The 12,444-nt window shown below is 52.4% G+C and overlaps 1 long non-coding RNA gene across 1 annotated transcript; it reads right to left on the reverse strand.

Moving 5' to 3' along the window:
* Positions 1 to 11,033: 11,033 nt before the first annotated feature.
* On the reverse strand, positions 11,034 to 12,444 carry LOC116080828. The gene is made up of 3 exons (XR_004114628.1): positions 12,318 to 12,444; positions 12,029 to 12,213; positions 11,034 to 11,369 (listed from the first exon to the last, which is right to left on the reverse strand). It is a non-coding gene; the product is annotated as an uncharacterized LOC116080828 (long non-coding RNA).

Here is a 12,444-nt window from a genome sequence, read left to right on the forward strand (position 1 = left end):
ACCTGCCATTTCCCTCTCCATCCATAGCTAGGGAGCCAAGACTCTGGGAGGCCAGGAGGCTGGACCAGTGGCACAGGAAGGGGAGCATCAGCAGGCAGCAAGCCAAGGAGGTGCCTTAAAGTAGGTCTTTGGTTTAGTCACAAATGAGATCTGGATCTCTGGAAGACTCCTGGAGCTACAGCTACAGGTGAGATTCTAGGGTCTCATGGGAGGCATCCGGAGGACACAGTGCCCTGCAGTTGGCTCCACATGGAATCCAGCTGTCTAGGTGACTGATGAAGTAGCCTGGGCACCAGGCCACAAAGGGGCTGTCTCCACAGATGGCTTCTGGAAAGTCCAGCAACATTGCTTCGGCTGAGCATCTCAGGAAAGTGTGTGTGTGTGTGTGTGTGTGTGTGTGTGTGCCCCATCTGTGAGCATCAGGGGACGTGTCCTGGGTGTATGCCAGGCCCCACAGCTTTTCTGTGGTCCTGACTCTATGCAGTATCCCTTTAGTTCTTGCCAAGCATAGGACTGTACTCCTGTACGCTGGTGTCACTCACTGGGTTTTCTGTCTGGGTTCCTTCCACTCTTCCGGAATGTCCAACTGCGTCCTGCCCAAACCCCAAATCGGATCAGGTCATGCTGAAACCCTCTGGCTCCTGATTGCCTGCAGGATAAGGTCTGACCTTCTTTCTGCTCCTTCCTGGCTCTTTGTCTCTACTTCTAATCCCTGAACATCAAGAGGAGTCACAGCAGAAGGCTGATATTTTTCTAGATGTGGGACTTCTAAGGCTCTCTGTGCCTCCCTCTCTCCTCTCCTCCCTCTTTTTCTTCTTCCCTCCTTCCCTCTCTTCCTTCTTCCCCTCCTCCCTTCTTTTCTTCCTCCCTCCTCCCCTCACTGCCTGCTTAGCTCATGCCTCCTTCACTGCAAGCTTACCTCCCTTCCCGCATGCCTCCACTAGGTCTGGCCTCAGAAGTTCACCTGAAGCTGGCCTGGCCAGATAGACAAGTATGTGGGACACCAAGTTGGGCCTCTAACCTCTTTGAATCTCAGGCCTGTCCTGAATCAACACTCCAGGGTCACTGAAGCTACTGGTTGGCCCTTAGCCCACCGCACGCCCAGCTCTAGACCGTCCCCAGAGACCTGACCATATGTGAGTCGGCAAGGGTTGGTCAGTTGGGTTCCTGCTCCACACAGAACCCTATCAAATGCTCTACACCTCAGAACATGACAGCCGCCATTCTGAACTCTATCTACGAAATCCTGTGCTGCCCCCCAGGGCCACATCACCTTCTGTGTCCCAGTCCTTGGTCACCCTGTGCCCGGTAGTCGGCTCTGCTTGTCACCCATGGCTGGACTTCCTAGCTTACCCACCTCAAGCTTGTGACTGGCTCTCACTGTCTGCTGTGCAGGCAGGCCCTCCTTCCTGATGATGCCACCCCTGGATACTAGCTGGTTAGAGGAACCAGCTGTTGATGAAGCAGAATGCCAGGTATGTGCAGGCAAGTGGTTGGAGCCACTGTGATGGTCGTAGCGGTTCCTATCTTATGTTTGCAACTGTCCACCAGTCTCTCTTCCTGCTTTAGAAGTCAGATACAGGGTTCTGAGTCTCCTCCTGGGGAAAAAGCCTCACTGATACGGAGAGCCAGGTGGTAAAGCAGAGACAGGGTGTGGGGTATGTGGAAGGAGCCCTCAAAGGTTCCTCGGATACCTCTTCCTAAATACTGGGGAAAGGGGTTGGAGTTAAGTGGTGGGAGGCACTCTAGGCCAAAGGTCTTGCTCCCTGGCTTCCTAGGGTCTGTATTGGTGCCCAGCTTTTCTTGGTCTAGGACCTGGAACTTGGCCTGCATGGGCGTGGCTAGTATGAGCCCGCCCTTCAGAAGTGTGGCACCAGCTCCAGGCTCCGCCTCCTGAGTGTAGCAGCCCCTTCTGTCTGCCACACTTCCTTCCTGTGGCCTTCAGCTCTGTCCAGCTGGTTGTCCTGTTACCACGATCCTCCTCTCTCACAGCCTCCCCTTCACTTCTGATCCGTGTGCTGGACTGGAAGTCAATGAACAATAAGGAGAGTGTGGGCTTTTCTTGGGGCACCTTTTCCGGGACCCAAGTGGAGTAGGATCACTAAATAATCCACCGGGGCCTCCTGGCTTTCCTCTCCTATCCAACTGCTGGCTATCTGCCTCTACCCTCCTTGTAGCCCATTACTCAGTCTCCCCTCAACAATTCACCTCCTCTCCCTCAAGAAGGGATTCAGTTTACCTTCACCTCATCCCTCTTGGACAGAGCCAGCTAAGCGGGAACAGCAGCTGGACAGCTGGACATAGAAGCCCCTCGGGCTAGGCTTCAGGTTTTTAATGGAAGATGGCCTAGAGTAGCCAGATAAGCATTTCTGCAGTAGCTACTAACAATACAGCCCAGCTCAGCCAGGTCTTCCATAGAACCCAGGGGTACTCTTTCACAGTGAGGGTCATTCCCTGATAGAGACCTGTGGATGGGCAGAGCCTGCGGGAGGGAAGCCAGGGCCACAGCCCAGGCCTGTCTGTTCTTTCCCACAGACTACACCTGGGATGTCCAGACTTACTAAAGGAGAAAGGATGCTTCCAGAAGCACAGCCCATGTTGGAAACACACCACCAGCTTCTGCCAGTTCTCAATGGGAAGACAGGGCAAGACTTGTCCAAGGGAGAATCCAGGATCCAGGTTAGGATCCAGGACATGCAAATTAGGGTACTCTAGAAAGAAAGACTGGTGGACAGCTGCAAACATAATATATGGAAAGGTGAGCCCCCTTCTCAATGCACACCCTGATTCAGCAGAAGTTTAACTAATGTATGCTGCCTTTTGACATTTAATATTTATTTATAGTTACTTTAGGGGTGGCAGGTGGGGGTGGGGAGAGTCAACAAAACAAAACAAAACAAAAGTGGCTGTGGGGTAAAGAGCCTGCAGCCAAGCCCAACTCCTGGAGTTCAATCCCAGTGACCTGCATGCTGCATGGAAGGAAGAACTGACTTTCAGAAATTGGTTTTTGGCCAGGTGTAGTGGAGCACGCCTTTAATTCTATCACTCACGAGGCAGAGGCAGAAGGGTCTCTGTGAGTTCAAGGCCAGCCTGGTCTACTTAGTTTGTTCCAGGACAGCCAGGGCTACATAGTGATAACCTGCCAGGGGCTGGAAGGTGGGAGGGAGATTTTTATCAAAGACAGAAACAAATGAACCCACCCACCATAGTTAATAACACCATTTATATCAGTTATCCAGAAGAGACAAATTCATAGAGACAGAGAATGGGTTAGCGGGCACTGAGGACCATGTGGAGAGGAGCATGCCTGAGTGCTAACAGGTGTGGCGGGCGCTTCTTTTGCACCATGAAAATGGTGGCATTGGGTAGTAGTGACATATTATGTGACTTTGTGATCTAATAAAAACGGCCCAGTTTTACACTTTGGGTACAGTTTTGGGACTGATAATACAGCTTAGTGGTAGAGTGTGTGCTTAGCATACACAAAGCCCTGGCTTTGTCCCCACAATCAAAATAAAGAACTGACAAATACATCATGGTGTAAGCCCATGCTCTAACCCCAGCTCTTGGGAGGCAGAGGTTCCAGTTTAAGGTCATCCTCAGCTACAGAGCAAGCTCAAGAACAGCCTGGACTGTGTAAGATCATTCTCTAAAAACAAACACGTAAAATGAATGAGTGAGTGAATGAATGATAGATACCTAAGAAAGGAATGTGCCCTATGATGTAAAAGCTATATGATGGTTGAGCTTTTATGGTCCAGCTTCCACCTATCCATGGTCAGCCCCAAATACTGACCATGAACCCTATCTACCATCAAGCTACAGTCAAACACCAAGACACAGCAGGAGGTTAAGGGTGGACAAGGATCTTACAAAGAGCAGACCTCTCTGGTCATGATCGTAATACAAAGTACTTACGGTTCACAGAGACTGAGCTCATGACGAGGCAGCATCTACCCCACTAAGGGTTTGGCATGCATCACTACAGTAGGCCTCCTGATGACCTTGAGGTCAGTGGTACTGCCCCCATGGTATAGATGAGGAAACTGAGGCTAAGTGACATCCTATGACAAAGTCTTTGACATGGTAGCTCATACCTATAACCCCTGAACTCAGGAGACATAGATAAGAAGATTGTCATGAGTTCCAAAGTTGACTGGCTCTCTGGTGAGGTCCAGGCCAGTCTGGTTGTAGAGTGAGAACCTGTCTCAAACAAAACAACAGGAGCTGGAGAGTTGGCTAAATGGTTAAGAGCACTGACTGCTCCTCTAGAGGACCCAGGCTCTGTTTCCCAGCACCCACAGTGGCTCACAACCATTATAACTCCATTTCTAGGGGATCCGTGCCTCCTCTGAACTGAGAGGGCTCATGAACACATGTGCTGCACAGGCATACACTTAAAACAAATATTTTAAAAAAATCAAAACTCAAGAGAGCTGGGAGGTAGTTCCTTTGGTAGAATGCTTTCCAAGAGTCCGCCAAGCCCTGTGCTTGATCTCCAGTATGGCAGTTCATGGCAGGAGAAGCATTACTGTAGTCCCTGTGCTGGAGAGATAAAGACAGTAGGATCAGAAGTTCAAGGCTATCCTCAGCTACCTAGGGAGTTCTAGACCAGCCTGGGTCACATAGACCCTGTCTCAAACAGTTAACAAGTAGCAGCATTGGCATGGAAGGAACCCAGACCCTTCTGTCTGGAAGCTCTTGACTACATCTAAGGGGGCATCCTCCCATGATTCATGTCACTCCCACGTTCCCTCCTTCCTTTCCTCCCTTGCTTCTCTTCCTGCACCCCTTTCTCCAGGGTCGCATGTAAACTACTCTTTTTGTGGCCAGTGGTGGGTGCCCTTGAACTCCTGCTGCTGTCTCTCCAGCGTGTGACTAAGGTGCACACCCCACCCAGCCTCCACTGTTGTCTGCCATAACCAGCTGTAGGCTTCTTCATGTCTAGAGCCCTTTCTGTACCCAGAGACCTTTCTTGAGATGGTCCTTTAGCGCGGGGTAGGGGGGTGGGGGGGGAGAGGGGAGCGGGGGAGTTCGGCAGCAGCAGGACCTGTCTCTCTGCTTCCGGAACTTTCACCGTGACCTCAGGCAGGTGTAAACTGGCGGCAGCCATGAGCTGTTCTACAAAAGACAAAGAGAAACCTGTTTTTCCTCATCAAGGGTGCTGGAATTAGACAGTGTTTGGTTTTCCCTTGATGGAGGATCGTCCCCTATTCCCACTGGGCAGGAACCAGTTCCTGTTAGGCAGGGCCGCCTGGGCCCCTGCCAGGACCCTGGGGGAGGGGTCTCCTTTCTGGGCTGCTCCAGAGCTCTGTTCCTTGGGAGACATGGGAGGTTTAATCATTAATGGGCACGTTTACCTTTGGTTGCCGGCTGGGTTGGGATCCGTTCCCAGGAGCAATTATCTCTGACACATTTTGTGTAAAATCACTTTTAGCTGATAAAGCTGAAATAAAAAGGGGTCCATTACCCAGTGCTGGCCTCTTGGTGTCTGGAGCTCCCTGGGACCTCACCCAGGAGCTAGCTTTTAGGAGCTGTGAAAAAGCTTCTAGAAAACACACTGAAAAGTTGGCCCGAGTTTTATGAGCCGCCTGATGTGTTTTCAGATCCTCCACGTGTCACCCCCATCTGCGGTTTCTGGGCTTGGCAGAGTGTCCTCGAGGCACGCCCACTTTGTGTAGATCTACCTGGGGCCAGGGAAAATCGATGACTTGCACCCCCTGTTCCGGAGTCCTGTGCGAAAGCTGTGTGCTTCCCCCAACCCCCTCCCAGCCCAGGCTGGGTCCAGGCACTAAGGGAAGGAGGGGCATCCTTGGTGCTTTGGTCAGGGAGCACATAGTCTGTGGGCATGTCTGCAGGTGGGGTTGCCTCTGCTGCTCACCTCGTTCTCACCATGGGTGTCCAAAGCTCATGCTCCCTTTCCATTGCCCTTTCCCTTCCCCTTCCCTGACCTTCAAGCCAGCTGACTGAATGCCCACCCATTCCCTGGGAGGGCCCCATCAGGCCATCCATTCCCTGGGAGGGCCCTATCAGGCCACCCATTCCCTGGGAGAGCCCCATCAGGCCCAGCCACCACAGAGCTGTTACTGTTGTAGTATTTGAGGTTGGGGGGTGTGCATAGAGAGACCCTCATGGGAGGGAAATGTTTGTTCTCCGGCTTTTTCTATACGTTCTTTCCCTCCACCCTGGGTTCCCGTTCCCAGGGTCCCTTCCTGACATTCTCTTATCTCAGCCCTGCCTTTGAGCTCTATCTGCCCTCTATGACTCACCTGCAGTACTGACTCCCCTACTGAGGTCTCTGGCCTCCGGGCCCCCTTCCCTGATGCCCACATTTCTTTCCCCTCAGCCTTGGGAACCTCAGAGTGTGCCTTCCATCACTGTCTTGCTGCTTTCTGGGTCTGAATGCATCCACTGCAGAGCAGGCTCGCTCGGGCATAGCTAGTGCATGCCTCCTGGGACTCAGGAGAGCTGGTCAGTGGTGGTCCAGCTTGGAGGCTGCTCAGCCAGAAGTGCTCAGCTGGGAACAGGCCAAAGACCAGGACCCATTACTGAGGGGCTGAGGATCTGGACCTCTGCCAGTTGCTGCCTGTTTTCCTCAGTTCCCCCAGGCTCTCCCTCTATGCTGCTTCTGTGACTGAGCTTCATTTCCTGATGTTTTGTGAGGCTCAGGCTGATGGCTGACGACATGACCTTTGGGGCCTGCCAGGGCCCACCCCCTACCTACTCCCACATACTCTGCAATGGCAGATGCACTCAGAAACTCCAGCCAGCTTTGGCTGTGTATGATCAGGCCTCGGTGGAAGAGCTGACCAGCGTTGCTGGCTGGCACAGCTTTGTGTGGAGCTTGCCCGCTGTTACCAGAATTCAGGAAATTGAGGAAGATTAAGGTAGAGGACCCCAGGGATTTGAATCCCATCTCCACCCTGTGGGGGGTCCTGCGCCCATTCTGGGCCCTGCTAAGTAACTCAGTCCCACTGCCCTGTGAGGGACAGTGCCTGCATGGTGTTCAGGAGAGATGGCTTCCTAGGCAGTGGCCTCCTGAGTCCTGACCAGCCCCCCCTTTTGCACCCTGCTGTATTCACATTCCTGGGAACAGTGCTTACCCAGCTGGTCTCTCTTGCTCTGTGCCTTTTTGACTTGAGGTTTCATGTAGCTAAGGCTGGCCTGGCATTCACTGTGTAAACAAAGAGGGCCTAAACCTCTGGCCTTCCTGCCTCCACCTCCCAAGCCTTAGGATCACAGGTGTACACTACCGCCTCCAGCTTCCTTTGGAAGACCCTAGCGAACCTGATCCATTAGTGAGTACGTATTCTGAAAATAAGGTTTGTTTTAAATCGAGCTGGGTGTTTAACAGTTATTTTCACACAAACCACAGAGGTGCATTCCAGCACAAACTCAGCAGCTCCACGCCCTCCAGAGCAAGCTGAGTGTGGGCTCCAGAGGATGGTGTCTTTGTCAGGGTGGGGTGGTGATGGGGGGTCAGGGTGGGGGTGGTGATGGGGGCGGGCAAGCACTGCTGCCTCCTCCCTGAGAGTCACCACTGAGAACACAGCTTAGATGCACATCTCCCCACCCAATAGGTTGTGTTATCTCCAGTATGCGTGGGAGAAGCAGGTGATGGCTTCCAGATGTTTCCAGATGTTCAGGGAGCAGCCTCCTGGCCCCAGCCCGGCCCAAGCCAAGCTCCTCCTACATACTTTAAGTGCATGCCAAATGGTAATGTCTGGATCCTGGGATAGGATAGAATGGGCTAGGTGGGGTCCTCGGGGTCCTGCAAACACCTGCATGTGGGCTTGTGAGGACCAGCAGAAGAGGGTCTAGTCTGACCGCAGGCACCCCTCATGAGGACAAGCCTGTTGTAGCCCCACTGTGTAGAAAGGAACAGGACAGAGTGAGAGGACAAGGGCCAGAAGGTGACTTGAGACACACTCCAGCCCCTCCCTCTGATTCATCCTACAGATAGGAAAACTGAGGTCCAGAGAGGGGAGTGGTTAGCTTAGGGACACACGGTGCTGGTGCTGTGCTGGTGTTAGGGTTGTTCTCACGGAGGGAGAGCAGGCTTGGTGTTGAAAGTCTAGCCTGGCCTGGAGCCAACAGTGGGCTGGGGGAGTTGAGGGTGCTCTTTCCTCTTTAAGCCTTAATTCCTAAAAGATACCTACTTGCAGGACCCAGCCTCATAGCATTGCTGGGAGATGACAGACAGACAGACAGACAGACAGACAGACACAGAGAGAGAGAGAGAGAGAGAGAGAGAGAGAGAGCGAGCAAGAGGGAGAGAGAGAGCCAGACAGGACACCTCCTCAACTAACATTTATTGAACCCTTACCCCTGGGTACTTTCCTGGCACCTTGGGGGTGTCCTCAGGTCTTGAACTTGGGGGTGTCCTCGGGTCTTGAACTTGGGGGTGTCCTCGGGTGTTGAACTTGGGGGTGTCCTCAGGTCTTGAACACAGATAAAGAGGCTTTCCAGCTAGGTAGGTCTTGACTGCCCTCCAGAGCTCAGTTTTCATGTCCTTGTCCCTGGCCACTAGAGCAGGGCATCTGCCTGGCAGGATAGAGCCTTTCGCCCCATGGTGTGTGCTCGCTGCCTTCTGGGACACACCCAGAGCCTTATTCTCAGTGTTGGCACCAGGCTGTGCCTTCTCATACACACGAGAGCCCAGAGACAGGTGAGAAAATTGGGGTGCTGGGAGCCCCAGTCACACAACTCTGGCTTCTTCTCGGTGGTTTTTCCTGCCCCATGACTGCATGGATGCACGAGAGGGTTCTTTCCCCGATTCAGAGGGTCAGAGGTTGCCTCTCAGCACTTGTGGAATGTTTTCACACTGCCTCCATCTTTGTGTCTCATGGCCATCCCCCAGGCCTTGAGTAGCAAGCCGACATTCAGAACAACTGAGCCAGGACTCCCAGAAGCCTATGCATCATCCTCTGCCACCATTCTAGAATCTTCTCTGCCTGATTGAAGTTTTATTACAGAGACAAAAAGAGGACTAATGAAGGAGCCCGTGAGGATGGGCCTACCTCATAACATAGCGCCAATTTTCCTTTGGCTCAAACAGTCCTTCCCCTCCCACCTTCTCCTCTCCCCAAGTGGCTGTCAGGACCTAGTGGCCACCTTACTTGGGTGTCCTCCAGCCCACTGCAAGGTTCCCAGGAGCACCTTGAGACTTCCTGTGGCCAACTCTGTGGCTGACAATGCTGACCTTGAACCCGGCCTCAGTCACAGTGTCCACTGTGGTCTTCTCCGTCTCCGAAGATGGCATGTCAGCAGATGGAGGTAGCCTGACTGTATCCTCACTTCCTGTGATCCTGTTCCTATCCACCGTTAGCTGCTCGTCGTTGACAGTGTAGAGAGTGCTTAGTGTGGAGATGAGAAATCCTCATGTAACTAGGGGCTTCCATTCGTGGCTCTCAGCCAACTCAGTCTTCCTGCTGAGGTTGCTCTGATGTCCTGGCAGGGCAGCCCACCTCATCAGTTTCAATTCATTACCCCAGGAGCCCAGGGACCACTGTGGAGCAGGGTCATCTATATTGCTGTTGTCAAAATCCAAAGTTACAGCAAATTTAAGTGTCAAGATCTTAATTGGACTTACCTTCCATTTATAGGATGAAGCAGTACCTTATTTCATAAAACAAAATTTACAAATGTGCCAGGGCCCTGTGGTTTTGGATTTAAATATGGAGAAAGGCACAGACCTAAATATGGAGAACAGACACAAACCCCAAAACCAGAGTGGTTATCTCAAAGTTATTTTTCCTGTAAAGGAGACAGGGATAGGGAGCGATGGAGACATCAGTTGGTTAGCTTCCAGTCACTTAGGTTAGAGAACTGACGGTTTGGGGTTGGCCAAGTCTGGCAGTGTGAGCAAATCCATTGTGATCTTTATGCTGCTTTCACAGTGACTTCCTAGACTTTGTATTTAACAACAGAGAGACAAATATGTCAAATTACACATTTAGAAACATTTTCCTCAGAGAACAAGTTTACTTTCTCCTGATTTCAGGAGAAAGACACATATATCTACGGACCCTGTAATGGTCCTGTCGTGCTCCCTGGGGAGTTGTCCTGGCTCCCTAAGATGGCCCCTTGAGCCTGAAGATTCCTCCCTTCTGGTAGGTGTTTCCAGAGCTAGTGTTGGTGCTGCTGTTTGAAGGAGTCCTAACTGCCTTCTACCATGGCCATGGTCCATTTGAGGGGGGCCTCCCCACAAACTCCTGTGAGCTGGGGCAGTTGGGTACCTTCCCCAGCCTGGAAGCGAGGGCCAGGCCGGCTGAGAGGCAAGCATGTGTTCTCAACCCAGAGTCCAGGCCCTAATTAGAGCTTGGGATGGTTTTGATTTTTATTTGTGCGTGTGCGTGTGCATGCGCAAGAGCACATGTGTTCTCGTGTGTGCACACATATAACTGAAAGTACTCATGGAGGTCAAAAGAAATTGTCAAAGCTGGGTAGTGCTGGTGCATGCCTTTAATCCCAGCACCAGGGAGGCAGGTGAATCTGAGTTCGAGGCCAGCCTGGTCTACAGAATGAATTCCAGGACGGATGGGATACACAGAGACCCTGTCTCCAACAAACAAAACAAACAAATAGACAACAAAACCACACACAAAAAAGAACTTTGTGTGTGTTCTCCAACGTTGCAGGTGGTGGTGAACCACCCAGTGTGGGTGCTGGGCTCTAAACTTGGGTCCTCTCCAAGAGCGGGAAATGCCCTTAACTGCCAAACCATTTCTCCAGGCTTGGTGGGTAGCTGGTTTGTTTTTCTATGCAGAGTTACACCCTTGTAGCCCATGCTGGCTCAGAACTCACCTCCCACAGTAATTTTCCTTTTTTTTTTTTTTTTTTGGTTTTTTGAGACAGGATTTCTCTGTGTAGCCCTGGTTGTCTGTCCTGGATATCACTCTGTAGACCAGGCTGGCCTCAAACTCAGAGATCTGCCTACCTCTGCCTCCCAAGTGCTGGGATTAAAGGCGTGTGCCACCACTGCCCAGCTCACAGTAATTTTCTTGTCTCAGCCTGTTGAGTGCTTGAATTATAGGTGCTCTAGAACATTCTACAGAAAAGTCTGAGTAGCTTCCCTCCAATGTCTCAGGCCTTCCTCCTCTCCTAGTTCCTCCTGGTCAGGTGGAAGACTGGCTGGAAGTGGGAGGAAGACTCAAGAGTTTCCTGGTCTGCCTTCCTGCTCAACCCTGACAAGCAGTGGTGCCCCAAGGCTACCCTACAGGCAAGATGATCCACTCTGGGACCACAAAGGAATCTCACACATGGCTCTGTTCTGTGAGAGGAATAGGTTTAGATGAGAAGCCAAGAGTGCTGTGACGCAGCCTCTGGCATCTCGGAAAAACTCCAGGCTTCACGACATCAGCTTTTACCTAGAACTGGACAAGAAGCCGGAAGCATGCATGAACAGCAGGAAGTCCGGTCAGTCTGAGCAGCTCTGGACTCCCTACCACAGGAGGCTGGGCTCATGTATTCCTATAGCCATCTTCGGCGCCGCTGAGCCTCCTACCTCTGCTCTGGGCTACACGGGCCTTCCAGACTGGGCACCATGGTGATTCATGAGGATGGCCAGTTGAGTCTGTCCGTCCCAGACTAAAAGGCCTAAAACTGGCCTTGCAAGGCAGACCTGGGTTTTGAGAGCCTGAGCACTTTTGCTGTGCCTCCTAAGACCCCTCTGTCCCTGTAAGACCTGCCCCGTGGAAGTACAAGGAATTAGCTTTAGAACCAGCAGATGAGGAAAAGTCAGGTCTAACTGACCTCCTGTTTAGGGCAGCTTGAGCCAGCCTCCACCCCCTGACAGCTGCAAGCTCGGGCTGCTGGGGACTGAGAGCACAGTTACTGCTCCAGTCTCCTCCGGCCCTCTTCTGCTGGAAGCATTTTTCCCCCCTTCTGTTCATCAACCACCGTTTCTTTTTGGCCAGCATGGTCGGGGACGGGGCTGCACCTATGTTCTCTCCCCAAGCCTAAGCCCCATTGCTCTCCTGCTCCATCAGAGACCAGGCTTTCCTTCCTCTGGTCTTGGCCTGCCCACCTGGAAAGGCATTGGGTTGGGTTCCATTTAGCCTGATCCCTCATTAAACAGACACGCCCCTTCAAAGTTCCGTTTTCCTGGTCACTCATTGGAAACCCAGCTCCTGTCCTACCTTCACAGCAGAATGGGGAGCCGGGCTGTGCAAACTGTGGAGCCCCCCCACCCCCTGCAGGAAGAAGATCTCCCTAGGAGCCAGCAGCAGATGCCCCTGCCACTCTTGACAGCCTGGCCCCTGGCCATGCTCATCCTGCTTGCAGGGACTCAAGAGTCCTTCCTCTCCCAGCCCCACCTAGATGAAGCTACAATGAGCCAGGCTCAGCGATGACCCCAGGAGCAGAAGGAAGTCCGGAGTCACCCTGGCCGGGAGCAGGAAGTGGTTATCACCAGAGCCAGCGCCACCAAAGCCCAGGAAGCCA

The sequence above is a fragment of the Mastomys coucha genome, unplaced genomic scaffold (assembly GCF_008632895.1).
Source record: "Mastomys coucha isolate ucsf_1 unplaced genomic scaffold, UCSF_Mcou_1 pScaffold6, whole genome shotgun sequence".
In the NCBI taxonomy this organism is placed as follows: domain Eukaryota; kingdom Metazoa; phylum Chordata; class Mammalia; order Rodentia; family Muridae; genus Mastomys; species Mastomys coucha.